This window comes from Ranitomeya imitator, chromosome 5 (genome assembly GCF_032444005.1).
Source record: "Ranitomeya imitator isolate aRanImi1 chromosome 5, aRanImi1.pri, whole genome shotgun sequence".
Lineage (NCBI taxonomy): Eukaryota > Metazoa > Chordata > Amphibia > Anura > Dendrobatidae > Ranitomeya > Ranitomeya imitator.
The window spans coordinates 212531396-212549605 of record NC_091286.1 but is presented as its reverse complement, the minus strand read 5'-3'; the positions used below and the strand labels follow the sequence as shown (position 1 = coordinate 212549605).

Genomic DNA, 18210 nt, shown 5'->3' with positions numbered 1-18210 from the left:
TGAATTTTTATGCAATTAAATCACAGAGATATGTCACACAAAATACTTAATAAGTAACATTTCCCACATGTCTCCTTTACATCAGCATAATTTTGGAACCAATTTTTTTTTTTGTTAGGGAGTTATAAGGGTTAAAAGTTGACCAGCAATTTCTCATTTTTACAACACCATTTTTTTTTAGGGGCCACGTCTCATTTGAAGTCATTTTGAGGGGTCTATATGATAGAAAATGCCCAAGTGTGACACCATTCTAAAAACGGCACCCCTCAAGGTGCTCAAAACCACATTCAAGAAGTTTATTAACCCTTCAGGTGTTTAATAGGAATTTTTGGAATGTTTAAATAAAAATGAACATTTAACTTTTTTACACAAAAAATTTACTTCAGCTCCAATTTGTTTTATTTTACCAAGGGTAACAGGAGAAATTGGACCCAAAAAGTTGTTGTCCAATTTGTCCTGAGTACGTTGATACCCCATATGTGGCAGTAAACCACTGTTTGGGCGCATGGGAGAGCTCGGAAGGGAAGGAGCGCTATTTGACTTTTCAATGCAAAATTGACAGGAATTGAGATGGGACGCCATGTTGCGTTTGGAGAGCCACTGATGTGCCTAAACATTGAAACCCCCCACAAGTGACACCATTTTGGAAAGTAGACCCCCTAAGGAACTTATCTGGATGTGTGGTGAGCACTTTGACCCACCAAGTGCTTCACAGAAGTTTATAATGCAGAACCGTAAAAATAAAAAATCATATTTTTTCACAAAAATTATATTTTTGCCCCCAATTTTTTATTTTTCCAAGGGTAAGAGAAGAAATTTGACCTCAAAAGTTGTTGTCCAATTTGTCCTGAGTACGCTGATACCCCATATGTGGAGGGGAACCACCGTTTGGGCGCATGGGAGGGTTCGGAAGGGAAGGAGCGCCATTTGGAATGCAGACTTAGATGGAATGGTCTGCAGGCGTCACATTGCGTTTGCAGAGCCCCTAATGTACCTAAACAGTAGAAACCCCCCACAAGTGACACCATTTTGGAAAGTAGACCCCCTAAGGAACTCATCTTGATGTGTTGTGAGAGCTTTGAACCCCCAAGTATTTCACTACAGTTTATAACGCAGAGCCATGCAAATAAAAAATATTTTTTTTTCCACAAAAATTATATTTTAGCCCCCAGTTTTGTATTTTTCCAAGGTTAGCAGGAGAAATTGGACCCTAAATGTTGTTGTCCAATTTGTCCTGAGTACGCTGATACCCGATATGTGGGGGGGAACCACCGTTTGGGCGCATGGGAGGGCTCGGAAGGGAAGGAGCATCATTTGGAATGCAGACTTAGATGGATTGGTCTGCAGGCGTCACATTGCGTTTGCAGAGCCCCTAATGTACCTAAACAGTAGAAACCCCCCACAAGTGACCCCATATTGGAAACTAGACCCCTCAATGAACTTATCTAGATGTGTTGTGAGAACTTTGAACCCCCAAGTGTTTCACTACAGTTTATAACGCAGAGCCGTGAAAATAAAAAATCTTTTTGTTTTCCCACAAAAATTATTTTTTAGCCCCCAGTTTTGTATTTTCCCAAGGGTAACAGGAGAAATTGGTCCACAAAAGTTGTTGTCCAATTTGTCCTGAGTACGCTGATACCCCATATGTTGGGGTAAACCCCTGTTTGGGCACACAGGAGAGCTCGGAAGGGAAGGAGCACTGTTTTACTTTTTCAACGCAGAATTGGCTGGAATTGAGATCGGACGCCATGTCGTGTTTGGAGAGCCCCTGATGTGCCGAAACAGTGGAAACCCCCCAATTATAACTGAAACCCTAATCTAAACACACCCCTAACCCTAATTCCAACGGTAACCCTAACCACACCTCTAACCCTGACACACCCCTAACCCTAATCCCAACCCTATTCCCAACTGTAAATGTAATCTAAACCCTAACCCTAACTTTCGCCCCAACCCTAACTGTAGCCCCAACCCTAACCCTAGCCCTAACCCTAGCCCTAACCCTAACCCTAGCCCTAACCCTAGCCCTAACCCTAGCCCTAACCCTAACCCTAACCCTAGCCCTAACCCTAGCCCTAACCCTAGCCCTAGCCCTAGCCCTAACCCTAGCCCTAACCCTAGCCCTAGCCCTAACCCTAGCCCTAACCCTAGCCCTAACCCTAGCCCTAGCCCTAACCCTAGCCCTAACCCTAGCCCTAATGGGAAAATGGAAATAAATACATTTTTTTTTATTTTTCCCTAACTAAGGGGGTGATGAAGGGGGGTTTGATTTACTTTTATAGCGAGTTTTTTAGCGGATTTTTATGATTGGCAGCCGTCACACACTGAAAGACCCTTTTTATTGCAAAAAATATTTTTTGCAATACCACATTTTGAGAGCTATAATTTTTCCATATTTTGGTCCACAGAGTCATGTGAGGTCTTGTTTTTTGCGGGACGAGTTGACGTTTTTATTGAAAACATTTTTGGGCACGTGACATTTTTTTATCGCTTTTTATTCCGATTTTTGTGAGGAAGAATGACCAAAAGCCAGCTATTCATGAATTTCTATTGGGGGAGGCGTTTATACCGTTCCGCGTTTGGTAAAATTGATAAATCAGTTTTATTCTTCGGGTCAGTACGATTACAGCGATACCTCATTTATATAATTTTTTTATGGTTTGGTGCTTTTATACGATAAAAACTATTTTACAGAAAAAATAATTATTTTTGCATCGCTTTATTCTCAGGACTATAACTTTTTAATTTTTTTGCTGATGATGCTGTATGGCGGCTCTTTTTTTGCGGGACAATATGATGCTTTCAGCGGTACCATGGTTATTTATATCTGTCCTTTTGATCGCGTGTTATTCCACTTTTTGTTCGGCGGTATGATAATAAAGCGTTGTTTTTTGCCTCGTTTTTTTTTTTTTTTTCTTACGGTGTTTACTGAAGGGGTTAACTAGTGGGACAGTTTTATAGGTCGGGTCGTTACGGACGCGGCGATACTAAATATGTGTACTTTTATTGTTTTTTTTTTTTTATTTAGATGAAGAAATGTATTTATGGGAATAATATTTTTTTTTTTTTTCATTATTTTGGAATATTTTTTTTAATTTTTTTTACACATTTGGAAATTTTTTTTTTTACTTTTTTACTTTGTCCCAGGGGGGGACATCACAGATCAGTGATCTGACAGTTTGCACAGCACTCTGTCAGATCACTGATCTGACATGCAGCGCTGCAGCCTTCACAGTGCCTGCTCTAAGCAGGCTCTGTGAAGCCACCTCCCTCCCTGCAGGACCCGGATCCGCGGCCATCTTGGATCCGGGGCTCGAGCAGGGAGGGAGGTGAGGAGACCCTCGCAGCAACGCGATCACATCGCGTTGCTGCGGGGGGCTCAGGGAAGCCCGCAGGGAGCTCCCTCCCTGCGCGGTGCTTCCCTGCACCGCCGGCACATCGCGATCATCTTTGATCGTGGTGTGCCAGGGGTTAATGTGCCGGGGGCGGTCCGTGACCGCTCCTGGCACATAGTGCCGGATGTCAGCTGCGATAAGCAGCTGACACCCGGCCGCGATCGGCTGCGCTCCCCCCGTGAGCGCGGCCGATCGGCTATGACGTACTATCCCGTCCAGGGTCAGATAAGCCCAGGGCACCTCGACGGGATAGTACGTCTAAGGTCACAGAGGGGTTAATGTTTTTACTTAGTCCCACTATGGAACATAAATATATTTTACTTGCATTGCTGTTCTCAGGCCCTGGCAGTGCTCATATACTGCAATGCTTGAGCCGACCACAGAAAACAAGCGCAAGTTTTCGAATTCATTTGCATGACAGATTCGGGCAGTTCATGAGCAAAGCAATACCAACATAACAATGCTGAACCAGTTTGTTGCGATAGAATAAGCTAAAATTCCTCCAAGCCGATGAGTAGAACTAATTAATTACCGAAAAGTTGAGAACCAGTGTCGATGTACAAAGTGTTCACACTGGATACTGAATGCAGAGTGATATATTTTTGCTACTGACATACATGTAATATTGGATTACATTCCTCATTTAAAAATGGCAAAGTCTAATATTTTGCCTTATTAGTTTGATTTGGTTCTCTTTGACTATCTTTAGGACTTGTGTGAAAATTTTATATTGTTTTAAGTCAAATTTATGCAGAAATATGGACATTTTAGATGGGTCTTGGCATTAAAAGCTGTTACACACTATCTGCCTGCTGAATAAGGTTTCTCCCTTTTCCTCAGAACTGGAAACTTTCTCCCTTGCAGTTCCTGCTTCTGTCTTTTGATTCGGTCCTGTTAAATCAATCTATGAATCTCCTGGAAAGGCACCTGGTACCAAAAGATGACATTCCGTAGTTGCCTGCTGATTAAGGTTTATACCAGTTCCTATATTTCAATCCTTGTGTTTCAGATTCTGATTCATCCTGACCCTAGTCTTGTATAAGAACATCACTTCTGCCTGAACCTTGGAATTGCTCATCTTTTCCCTATTGTTGCACTCTATGCTTTGATCCAAGGGTCCCCAACTCCAGGCCTCGAGGGCCGCCAACAGTGCAGGTTTTCAGGATTTCTTTAGTATTGCATCGGTGGTAATGTGATCATCTGCACAGGTGATGATTCCAACCACTGTGCAATACTAAGGAAATCCTGAAAACCTGCACTGTTGGCGGCCCTCGAGGCCTGGAGTTGGGGACCACTGCGATCCCTGGCTTCATTGCTAACTTCAAAAATAACAAAACAAGAATTTTGTACCATGGGTCAATTATGAGACTTCTGTAATATCACTTACAGGTAATAAAAATAACCAATGTAAAGAAATGCTATGCTAAAATGAGCGTTTTTACTTGCAAATATCTGAGACATTAACCCCTTAGTGACAGAGCCAATTTGGTACTTAAAGGGACACTGTCACCTGAATTTGGAGGGAACAATCTTCAGCCATGGAGGCGGGGTTTTTGGGTGTTTGATTCACCCTTTCCTTACCCGCTGGCTGCATGCTGGCTACAATATTGGATTGAAGTTCATTCTCTGTCCTCCATAGTACACGCCTTCGCAAGGCAAGATTGTCTTGTGCAGGCATGTACTACGGAGGCCAGAAAATGAACTTCAAGCCAATATTGTAGCCAGCATGCAGCCAGCGGGTAAGGAAAGGGTGAATCAAACACCCAAAAACCCCGCCTCCATGGCTGAAGATTGTTCCCTCCAAATTCAGGTGACAGTGTCCCTTTAATGACCGAGCTAATTTTTGCAATTCTGACCACTGTCAATTTATGAGGTTATAACTCTGGAATGCTTCAACGGATCCCGCTGATTCTGAGATTGTTTTGTCGTGACATATTGTACTTCATGTTAGTGGTAACATTTCTTCGATATTACTTGCGATTATTTATGAAAAAAACAGAAATATGGCGAAAATTGTTAAAATTTTGCAATTTTCAAATTTTTTATTTTTATGCCCTTAAATCAGAGAGATATGTCACAAAAAATAGTTAATAAATAACATTTCCCACATGTCTACTTTACATCAGCACAATTTTGGAAACAAATTTTTTTTTTGTTAGGGAGTTATAAGGGTTAAAAGTTGACCAGCAATTTCTCATTTTTACAACACCTTTTTTTGTAGGGACCACATCACATTTGAAGTCATTTTGAGGGGTCTATATGATAGAAAATAATGAAGTGTGACACCATTCTAAAAATTACACCCCTCAAGGTTCTCAAAACCACATTCAAGAAGTTTATTAACCCTTTACGTGCTTCACAAGAACTGAAACAATGTGGAAGGAAAAAATGAACATTTAACTTTTTCTTTGCAAACATTTTAATTCAGAACCATTTTTTTCTTTTCACAAGTGTAAAAACAGAAATGTAACCATAAGTTTTGTTATGCAATTTCTCCTGAATACGACGATACCACATATGTGGGGGTAAACCACTGTTTGCGTGCACCGCAGAACTTGGAAGTGAACGAGCGCCGTTTGACTTTTTCAATGCAGAATTGGCTGGAATTGAGATCGGACGCCATGTCACGTTTAGAGAGCCCCTGATGTGCCTAAGCAGTGGAAACCCACACAAGTGACACCATTTTGTAAACTAGACCCCCAAAGGAACTTATCTAGATGTGTGGTGAGCACTTTGAACCCCCAAGAGCTTCACAGAAGTTTATAACGTAGAGACGTGAAAATAAAAAATCGCATTTGTTTACACAAAAATGATCTTTTCGCCCACAAATTCTTATTTTTACAATCGTAACAGGAGAAATTAGACCACAAAAGTTGTAGCGCAATTTCTCCTGAGTACGTCGATACCCAATATGTGGGGGTAAACCACTGTTTGGGCGCAACGCAGAGCTTGGAAGAGAAGGAGTGCCGTTTTACTTTTTCAATGTACGAGGGGCGATCCAAAAGTAATGATAATCGGTTATTTCTATTGCACACAGAAATTAAAATAAAATGTTTTCTTCTCTCTTAGGTACCCACTAGTCCAGGAAAAAAAAATTACTTAAATAGACCACGATTCCCGGGAGCTACATTCATTTGAATATGAACTGCCGAGTAGTGAACATCAAAATGGGAAAAAACGAGCTCAGAGATGTCATCAAATACCTCTGCTTGAAAAAAATGACTACGAAAGACATACACAGCGACTTGGTGGAAACATTGGGGGACTCTTCTCCTCCATATTCCACAGTTGCACGCTGGGCCAAGGAATTTAAGCTGGGAAGAACATCGACGGAAAATGAACATTGTGAAGGACGCCCATCCACGTCCCTCAATGAAGAAAACGTGAAAAAAGTTGAAGAAGTTGTATTGGCAGATCGAAGAGTGACTATCAGGCATGTAGCTGAGGTCACAGGGATCTCATATGGCAGTATTCAAAGAATCCTTGCAAAAGAATTGCATATGAGAAAGGTCTCCGCGCGTTGGGTGCCAAAAATGTTAACCGACGCACAAAAGAATAAAGGAGTTGACATTTCAATAGCAAATCTCGAAAAGTTCCAAGCAGACAAGGAAAATTTTTTGTCACATTTTTTGACCATGGACGAGACCTGGATCCACCACTTTGATCCCGAAACTAAACAACAATCGATGACATGGAAACGAGCCGACGCCGAAGAATTTCAAAGTGTCAAGCTCAGCAGGGAAGGTTATGGCATCCGTTTTTTGGGACGCTGAAGGAATTATTATGGTGGACTATTTGGAGAAGGGAGTGTTAGGGGTCGAGTTCCTGGCTCTGCACAGGGGGAATCTCGGGCCATCTCCGCTGCGGTCTCCCATTCTTCTCCTGCCGCAGTGGAGCTTGCTCAGCGGAGACGTCGATCCCAGCGTCTCGCTCAGTCTGACTCTGTGCTTAGAGTTACTGCTGTGTTTCTTACTTCTCCCATTGAAGTCAGTGCTGGGCAGTGGCGAGCGGACGCTTCTGGAGCTAAGTCCTGCTTTTCACATTCTGAGCATGCCCAGAGTAAGATCTCTCAGTGGAGATCGAGGGTCACATGATCAGATACTGCAGCTAAGGTCCTTGTAGCTGCTAGGACTAAATCCTGCTTTGCACTCTGAGCATGCCCAGGGCGAGATCTCTCAGTGGAGATCCAGGGTCACATGCTCAGGTGCTGCAGCACTCCATTGGTCCTTCTTTGGAAGGTCCTAAACATGCTGCAGCTATTTAAGCCTCGCATGGCCGCACGGCCATGCGCTAGTATTGTCTTTTGTAAATGTGTGTGTGTTGTGAGTGAAAGTCGTTCTTTAAAATCCCCTCCCTATTGTATGACTGCTCACGGAAGGTGGGTGATTGCTACCTAGCGCCCGACTTAGCCATCAGCACGGTACACACATTACAGCGTCTTATTGCTGTGACCGCCAGTGCGGCGCCGTGCGCTTTCTCTGCTCTTTCCTAACCCAAGCCTGGGTGGATAGTGGCGTCCGCCAGTGCGGCACCGCACGCACTCTCGTGCCTCTAAAATATATTCTCTTGGTGCGATACCGTGGCCCTGTGACTCAACAGGGTTCGCTTCCTTCACACTGGGTGAAGTTAACCCAAGTGTGTATTCATATTGTACCGCCATCTCGTCCGTCTCTACTAGCACCAGGGTTTTCACCTGCACGGTGGACCTCGGATGGCGAACGCACCTAATACCATTACACCTTATACTTGGTGCATTCCGCCAGTCCTAACATAATACTAGCCACCAAGGTCTGGCTAGTAATGACGGACGATCAGCGTTCACAGCGGTACATCCAGCAGCTGGAGGGAAGGTTGGCGGCTCTTGAGCGTTCAACCTCAGCTGTGGATGTTACTGCTGTCGCTGTTCAGGCTGCAAGTGTGGCTGCAGCTACCTTGTCCACTGCCACCCCTGTACCGACGCTATCTCGCCTCCTGCTACCAGAGAAATTTTCTGGTGACAGTAAGTCCTGTAGGGGTTTCGTGAGTCAGTGCTCAATACATCTCGAGCTTCTGGCCTCTCGTTTCCCTACAGAGCGGGCTAAGGTGGGCTTTATCGTATCTTTATTGTCGGACAGAGCGCTGCAGTGGGCTACGCCGCTGTGGGAGCGTGGCGATTATGTGGTGCAGAGTGCTCCGTTATTCCTGAGCACTCTGAAACAGGTCTTTTTAGGACCTCGTGTCACCCATGATACGGCGCTCCAACTGTTGGCATTGACTCAGGGCTCGTCCTTGGTCAGCCATTTTGCCGTCCACTTCCGCACCCTAGCATCTGAGCTGGAGTGGTCGGATAAGGCCCTTATTCCTATATTTTGGAGGGGGCTGGCTGAGCACGTTAAGGACGCCCTGGCCACTAGGGAGATTCCCGCCACACTGGAAGAGTTAATAACAGTGTCTACTCGTATTGACCTCCGTTTTCACGAGCGGAGGTTAGAGCGAGCCCAGTGTAGGCAGAGGTTTCGGCTGGCTCCCACCTTCGCCAAACCTTTAGAGTCTCCAGTCCAGGCTCCTTAGTCCCATGAGCCTATGGTAGTGTCACGAGCGGGATCTAAGTCCCGAACCGCTCGTGCACTCCAGGTTTGTCATGTTTGCCAACAGTCAGGACATCTTGCCACCAGATGTCTCCAGCGGTCGAGGAAACGTCAGCGTCTAGTGGTAGTAGGTGGAGGTGCACTAGACACGGCGACGTTTGCCTCCAAATTGTCCTTTAAGGGGACAATAACATTAGGCTCTTCCTCCCACTCAGTAGAGCTCTGCGTGGATTCTGGGGCGGAGGGCAATTTTATGTCTTCTGCCTTCGCCCAACGTCACGCAATGCCCCTGGTTATGCTACCTCAACCAGTAACGGTACAAGTGGTGAATGGGTCGACACTGCCCGCACAGATAACACATCAGACCATCCCTTTTACTTTGTCCATGTCACCATCCCATCAGGAGATTATATCTCTGCTCATCATTCCTGAGGGGATTGATGAGGTCCTGTTGGGGATACCTTGGTTACGGTACCACTCTCCTCACATCGAGTGGTCCTCAGGCAGAATTCTGGGATGGGGTGAATCATGTGGGGGTAGGTGTCACCGAGAGTGCGTTCAGGTTGCTACTACGGAGGTATCCGCAGATCTATCCTCTCTCCCCAAGCAATATTGGTCGTATGCAGACGTGTTCTCCAAAAAGGCGGCGGAGACCCTTCCACCCCATCGCCCCTATAACTGTCCGATTGATCTCTTGCCTGGTGCTGAGCCTCCCCGGGGTCGAGTCTATCCATTATCTCTCCCAGAGATGGAGGCAATGTCTCAGTACATTCAAGAGAATCTGGCAAGAGGGTTCATCAGGAAGTCAGTGTCACCTGCTGGGGCAGGGTTCTTTTTCGTGCAGAAGAAGAATGGGGAACTATGTCCATGCATAGACTACAGGGGTCTTAACGCTATCACCGTTAAGAACAAGTATCCTTTGCCCTTGATATCTGAGCTTTTCGATAGGCTTCGGGGAGCAAGGGTGTTTACCAAACTAGATCTGCGGGGTGCTTACAACCTGATTCGCATCCGTGAGGGGGACGAATGGAAAACGGCGTTTAACACCAGAGATGGGCACTATGAGTATTTGGTGATGCCCTTCGGGCTCTGTAATGCCCCAGCCGTTTTCCAAGACTTTGTCAACGACATCTTCCGGGATATGCTTTCCACCTCGGTTGTAGTCTATCTGGATGATATTCTCATCTTTTCTCCAGATAATGACTCCCACCGGAGAGATGTTGGCAGAGTCTTCGACCTCCTACGGGCAAACTCTCTTTATGCTAAGTTGGAGAAGTGTATGTTTGAGCAGGAGTCTTTACCGTTCCTGGGCTATATCATCTCCGCCCAGGGATTGGCTATGGATCCTGCCAAACTACAGGCTGTGATGGACTGGCAAGAGCCCCATTCTCTTAAGGCGGTGCAGCGCTTTATGGGGTTCATTAATTATTACCGCCAGTTCATTCCCCACTTCTCAACTCTGGTAGCTCCCTTGGTAGCCCTCACCAAGAATGGAGCAAATCCCAAAGTGTGGTCTGAAGAGGTCTCCAGGGCCTTTTCTTCTACTAAGTCTCATTTTGCTAGAGCTCCCATCCTACATCGTCCTGATGTCAATAAGCCGTTTATAATGGAGGTGGATGCCTCTTCCGTTAGTGCTGGAGCAGTCCTCTTCCAAAAGGATGCTCAAGGTCGGAAGCATCCGTGCTTCTTCTTCTCCAAGACCTTCACACCAGCGGAGAGGAATTATTCCATCGGGGACAGGGAGTTGCTAGCGATGAAATTGGCTTTCTCAGAGTGGAGACATCTCTTGGAGGGGGGTCGTTTTCCATTTCAAGTTTTCACAGACCACAAAAATTTGCTATATTTGCAAACAGCCCAGCGGCTAAATTCTCGCCAGGCCAGATGGTCCTTATTCTTCTCCCGATTCCACTTCACCCTCCATTATCTCGCTGGAGAGAAGAACATTCGAGCTGATGCCCTTTCTCGCTCTGTTGTGTCATCTGAGGAGGAGGAAGGAGAGCCTCGGCTTATTGTTCCTTCTGAGAGCTTGAGAACCGTGGCTCCGGTGTCGCTTGAGTCTGTGCCTCCGGGCAAGACTTTTGTGCCCATAAATTTGCGACCGGAGGTTCTCTCTTGGGCTCATTCCTCCAGGGTGGGTGGACACTTTGGGACAAAAAGGACATCTGAGCTGCTGGCGAGGACGTACTGGTGGCCGCATATGCTCCGAGATGTCAGAGATTACGTTCTGGTGTGTGTCTCATGCGCCAAAAATAAGTCTCCTCGACAACGGCCGTCTGGGTTACTCTGTCCCTTGCCGGTGGCAGACAGGCCCTGGGAGATGGTCGGGATGGACTTTGTAGTGGGTTTGCCTAAGTCTCGCGGCTGTACCGTCATTTGTGTTATTCCCGATCATTTCTCGAAAATGGTGCATTTGGTGCCGCTCCCACGGTTACCTTCTGCACGGGCCTTGGCAGCGTTGTTCATAAGACACATCTTCCGCCTACACGGCATGCCAGACAAAATTGTCAGTGACCGGGGTCCCCAGTTTGCGTCTCAGTTCTGGAGAGAGCTTTGTCGTCTTCTCAGCATTGAGTTAAATCTCTCTTCCGCATATCATCCCGAGACAAATGGGTTGGTAGAGAGGGCCAATCAGACTCTGGTCACATATCTACGACATTTTGTTTCTGCCAGGCAGGATGACTGGGCATCTTTATTACCATGGGCAGAGTTCGCCCTTAATAACGCTGTAGCCGACTCCACTGGTCAGACTCCTTTCCTCCTTAATTACGGCCAGCATCCGCGGGTTCCTGTGCCTATGCCCGTGTCCTCTGCTGACTCCAGGGTGGCAGACTGGGCAGTGGAGGCACGGGACATTTGGGACCGCACTCAGGATGCCATTCGGGCCTCAAAGGAGAGAATGAGGTCCTCCGCCGATGCACATCGGCGCCCTGCCCCGACCTTTGCTCCTGGCGATTTAGTGTGGCTCTCCGCCCGTAACATCAGGCTGCGTGTAGAGTCCACTAAGTTTGCACCTCGCTACTTGGGTCCCTTCAAGGTCCTCGAACAGGTTAATCCTGTGGTCTACCGTCTGGCCCTTCCTCCACGCCTTGGTATCACCGACACCTTTCGTGTGTCCCTCCTTAAGCCCGTATACATGTCCCGGTTTTCTGAGTCATCTGCCGGGACATCGGGTTCGTCTACGGATGATTACGAGGTGAACGCTATTTTGGGGTACAAGGTGGTACGTGGTAAAAAATTCTATTTGGTGGATTGGAAGGGTTATGGCCCTGAGTACAGGTCCTGGGAGCCTGCTGAGCACATTCGGGCTCCGCAGCTCATTACTGCCTTCGAACGTAGCGAGGCCCAGGGAGGGGGGGCCCTAGGAGGGGGGGTAATGTTGGGGGTCGAGTTCCTGCCTCTGCACAGGGGGAATCTCGGGCCATCTCCGCTGCGGTCTCCCATTCTTCTCCTGCCGCAGTGGAGCTTGCTCAGCGGAGACGTCGATCCCAGCGTCTCGCTCAGTCTGACTCTGTGCTTAGAGTTACTGCTGCGTTTCCTGCTTCTCCCATTGAAGTCAGTGCTGGGCAGCGGCGAGCGGACGCTTCTGGGGCTAAGTCCTGCTTTTCACATTCTGAGCATGCCCAGAGTAAGATCTCTCAGTGGAGATCGAGGGTCACATGATCAGATACTGCAGCTAAGGTCCTTGTAGCTGCTAGGACTAAATCATGCTTTGCACTCTGAGCATGCCCAGGGCGAGATCTCTCAGTGGAGATCCAGGGTCACATGCTCAGGTGCTGCAGCACTCCATTGGTCCTTCTTTGGAAGGTCCTAAACATGCTGCAGCTATTTAAGCCTCGCATGGCCGCACGGCCATGCGCTAGTATTGTCTTTTGTAAATGTGTGTGTGTTGTGAGTGAAAGTCGTTCTTTAAAATCCACCCCCTATTGTATGACTGCTCACGGAAGGTGGGTGATTGCTACCTAGCGCCCGACTTAGCCATCAGCACGGTACACACATTACAGCGTCTTATTGCTGTGACCGCAAGTGCGGCGCCGTGCGCTTTCTCTGCGCTTTCCTAACCCAAGCCTGGGTGGATAGTGGCGTCCACCAGTGCGGCACCGCACGCACTCTCGTGCCTCTAAAATATATTCTCTTGGTGCGGTACCGTGGCCCTGTGACTCAACAGGGTTCGCTTCCTTCACACTGGGTGAAGTTAACCCAAGTGTGTATTCATATTGTACCGTCATCTCGTCCGTCTCTACTAGCAGCAGGGTTTTCACCTGCACGGTGGACCTCAGACGGCGAACGCAGCTAATACCATTACACCTTATACTTGGTGCGTTCCGCCAGTCCTAACAGGGAGCCACTATTACGGGCTCCTACTACGCAGAACAAATAAGAAGATTGCAGGAGGCTATCAAGGAGAAAAGGCGCGGTAAACTGCGGGCTGGAGTGTTGTTTCACCAAGATAACGCGCCGGCTCACAAAGCTGCTGTTGCCATGGCGACCATTCAAGAAGCGGGGTTTGAACTGGTGGAACACCCCCCTATTCACCAGATCTAGCCCCCAGTGACTTCTTTCTCTTTCCTCGGCTCAAGGAACACCTCCGGGGCAAGAAATTTGACGACAATAGCAACGTGATAACCGCTGTTGGGGATTTTTTCGAGGGTCAAGATCAAGAATTTTTTTCGAAGGGAATTCTAAGTTTAGAAAAGAGATGGGCTTAATGTATAGACTTGTTAGGAGACTATGTAGAAAAATAAATTTATTTTTTGACTATATTCATTGTGTTTAGTATTGATTATCATTACTTTTGGATCGCCCCTCGTAGAATTGTCTGGAATTGAGATCGGACGCCATGTTGCGTTTGGAGAGCCCCTGATGTGCCTAAACAGTGGAAACCCCCAACAAGTGACACCATTTTGTAAACTAGACCCCTTAAGGAACTTATCTAGATGTGTGGTGAGCACTTTGAACCCCCATGTGCTTCACAGAAGTTTATAACGTTGAGCCGTGAAAATAAAAAATCATATTTTTTCTACAAAAATGATATTTTTGCCCCCAAATTTTTTCATTTTTACAACGGTATCAGGAGAAATTAGACCACAAAAGTTGTAGTTCAATTTCTCCTGAGTACGTCGATACCCAATATGTGGGGGTAAACCACTGTTTGGGCGCACCGCAGAGCTTGGAAGAGAAGGAGTGCCATTTTACTTATTCAATGTAGAATTGTCTGGAATTGAGATCGGACGCCATGTCGCGTTTGGAGAGCCCCTGATGTGCCTAAACAGTAGAACAAGTGACCCCATTTTGGAAACTAGACCCCCCAAGGAACTTATCTAGATGTGTGGTGAGAACTTTGAATGCCCAAGTGCTTCACAGAAGTTTAGAATGCAGAGTCGTGAAAATAAAAAATATTTTTTTTCCACAAAAAAGATATTGTAGCCCCCAAGTTTTTATTTTCACAAGGGTAACAGGAGAAATTGGACTGCAATAGTTGTTGTCCTATTTATCCCGAGTACAATGATGTGCCATATGTGGGGGTAAACCACAGTTTGGACGCACGGCAGAGCTCGGAAAGGAAGGAGCGCCGTTTTGGAATGCAGACTTTGATAGAATGGTCTGTGGGCGTTATGTTGCGATTGCAGAGCCCCTGATGTACCTAAACAGTAGTAACCCCCCACAAGTGACCCCGTTTGGAAACTAGACCCCCCAAGGAACTTATCTAGATGTGTGGTGAGAACTTTGAATGCCCAAGTGCTTCACAGAAGTTTAGAATGCAGAGTCGTGAAAATAAAAAAATATTTTTTTTTGCCACAAAAATGATTTTGTAGCCCAAGTTTTTATTTTCACAAGGGTAACAGGAGAAATTGGACCCCAAATGTTGTCCAATTTATCCCGAGTATGCTGATGCCCAATATGTGGGGGTAACCCACCGTTTGGGTGCACGGCAGAGCTCAGAAGGGAGGGAGCACCATTTGACTTTTTGAGCGCAAAATTGGCTGTCGTGTTTGGAGACCCCCTGATGTACCTAAACAGTGGAAAACCCCCAATTCTAGCTCCAACCCTAACCCCAACACACCTCTAACCCTAATCCCAACCCGATCCATAATCCTAATCACTAACCCTAACAATAATCACAACCCTTACCCCAAAACAACCCTAATGTCAACCCTAACCATAACCCTAATCAAAACCCTAAATCCAACACACCCCTAGTCCTAATCTCAACCCTAACCTCAAACCTAACCCTAATCCCAATACACCCCTAATCACAACCCTAACCTTAACCCTAATCCCAAGCGTAACCCGAATGCCAACCCTAACCCTAATACCAACCCTAATCCAAACCCTAACCCTAATCCCAACTCTAACCCTAACTTTAGCCCCAACCCTAGCCCTAACTTTAGCCCCAACCCTAGCCCTAAGGCTACTTTCACACTTGCGTCATTTGGCATCCGTCGCAATCCATCGTTTTGGACAAAAAACAGATCCTGCAAATGTGCCCGCAGGATGCGTTTTTTGCCCATAGACTTGTATTGCCGACGGATCGTGACGGATGGCCACACGTCGCGTCCGTCGTGCACTGGATCAGTTGTGTTTTGGTGGACCATCGGCACAAAAAACGTTCAATGTAACTTTTTTTTGTACGTCGCGTCTGCCATTTCTGACCGCGCATGCGTCGCCGTAACTCCGCCCCCTCCTCCCCAGGACATAGATTGGGCAGCGGATGCGTTGAAAAACTACATCCTCTGCCCACGTTGTGCACAATTTTCACAACGTGCGTTGGTATGTCGGGCCGATGCATTGTGACGGCCCCGTACCGACATGAGTGTGAAAGAAGCCTAACCCTAAATTTAGCCCCAACCCTAACCCAAAAATTTAGCCCCAACCCTAACCCTAAATTTAGCCCCAACCCTAACCCTGAATTTAGCCCCAACCCTAACCCTAAATTTAGCCCGAACCCTAACCCTAAACCTAACCATAGCCCTAACCCTAACCCTAGCCTTAACCCTAGCCCTAACCCTAACCCTAATTTTAGCCCCAACTGCTCTTCTCCTGCCGGCCGGCAGATGGCGTTAGATGGCGGGCGCACTGCACATGCGCCCGCCATTTTCTTTTCCTCGGCAGCCAGGAGGAGCAGCCGGAGGACCCAGGGACACCGGTGAGTATGATAGGGTCCCCGAATCCCCCTATTTCTCTGTCCTCTGATGTGCGATCACATCAGAGGACAGAGAATTACACTTTGCTATTTTTTTTTTTTGCGGTCGCCGGTGAACAGTTAATTACCGGCGATTGCAAAACAGGGGTCGGTAAAACCGACCCCGATCATGTTCTTTGGGGTCTCGGCTACCCCCGGCAGCCGAGACCCCAAAGATTCTCTCGGTGCCGGCCGGCGAGCGCACTGCGCATGCACCCGCCATTTTGAAGATGGCGGCGCCCATCGGGAGCCACGAGGAGCACCGGGGGAGATAGGTAAGTAGTGGGGGGCTACCTGGGACCCCATTTCTCTGTCCTCTGATGTGCGATCACATCGGAGGACAGAGAAATTAAAAAGAAATTGAGTTTTTTTTTGCGATCGCCGGTAAACGGTTAATTACCGGCGATCGCAAATGCGGGGTCGGTAAAAAAACCCCTGAATCATGTTCTCTGGGGTCTCGGCTACCCCCGGCAGCCGAGACCCCGGAGAAAATCCGTCTCTGGGGGGCGCTATTTACTTTTTCCACAGCCCCGTTAATTAACGGCGCTGTGGTTTAAGTATCCTTAGCGGCCGCCGTTAAAAGGCGTATCGGCGGTCGTTAAGGGGTTAAAGCACAACCAATAGCCTAGATCGAATAATACATGAACAGAAAAAACGTCTGACAGCTTTTCTTGCTATTTGTCATGCACTACATACCAGCACCAAATGTAGGACAATAAAATTGTATTAGCAAAAAACTACGGCAAACTAATTTTTCAATTAACATTGGATATAGTTTGATTATCCTTTTTTCAGCACTTATATTTAGTGAATACACTATTATAAAAAGATGCAGACTACAGATGTGTTTTTTCTATTCATGTTTAATTTGAACTAGGCTATTGAATTTGCTGTAGTGTCCCAGATATTTGCAGGTAATACCATTCATTCTAAACGATTTATAGTGAACATGGTGGCATTACTTTACATTGATTCTTTCATTCCTGACTACTATATCATTCTGTTAGCTGTTGCATCATGATCTCTCTTCTTATAATGACCTCTGGTTGTCTTTCTGGTTGTGACACTTTTTTGTCAGCATCGCTATTGCCGCTAATATGTTAGTACTCGGGGAAGCACAATTTTGAAATCTTCCTGCAGCAAAATCGATAGCTTATTGCAGGGGTTAAGAGTGAGGATCTGCAGATCCCTTAGATTCTGAACCCTAGTCTAGCAAAAGTCAAAGGTTTGTGTCTTAAGTAGTCCACATATCTAGTGCATGACAATAACAAAGCTACTGACAGGTGAAGAGAATAACAATGTTCCATGATAGTGGCACATGCCAAATGGTAGTAATAGGATATATAAGTCAACACGTTTACTGAAAGTTCTTGAAGCTGTGTATTAGAAAAACCAAAATGGGCAAATGTAGGGATCAAAGTGAATATGACAAGGGCCAATGAATCTAAAAAATGGAAGGTCTTGTGAGGTGTATGCAGTGCTCAGTGACTTCCAAATGTGGATCAAGGAAGGACAGCTCATGGAAGCTTTCAATGCTCATATGTGGAGCAAAACTTAGGCTACTTTCACACATCAGTTTTTTGCCGTCAGGCACAATCCAGTGAATTTTGAAAAAAAAGGATCTGGCAAAAGTTGAAGTTGGATCTGTTTTTTTCTCATAGACTTGTATTAGTGCCAGATTGCGATGGATGGCCTTACGTTTCATCTGTTTTTTGCGGAAAGTACACTTTCATTCATCAGGGATCCCTGATGAAGGAAAGTGTACTTTCCGAAATACATAGGAATTGAATGGTCCTTGTTGCACCCTCTATCGTACGAGCGGCAAACAGAGCAGTCTCACGTTGTGGACGACGTCACGCCAGGTCCTGTCCTGACTATCGCACAAAGCGCGGTGAGACAGCAACCGGCAGTGGGCTGATCTGAACCACTACACACCACCTGACCCTCTCGCCGCCTGCACCGCTAGGAAAGAAGAAGCGGCATCACCTCCACAGGAGCTCCACTATAAGGTAACAGCGCGCACAGATTTCCGACCCGGCTAATCTGCACCAAGCGTGCCGCATCATCT

The 18210-nt window shown here is 46.6% G+C and overlaps 1 protein-coding gene across 17 annotated transcripts in view; it reads right to left on the bottom strand.

Moving 5' to 3' along the window:
- The window catches only part of LOC138681740 (scavenger receptor cysteine-rich domain-containing protein DMBT1-like), a 491932-nt gene that overhangs the window by 360612 nt on the left and 113110 nt on the right, over positions 1-18210 (bottom strand). The window lies entirely within an intron of this gene.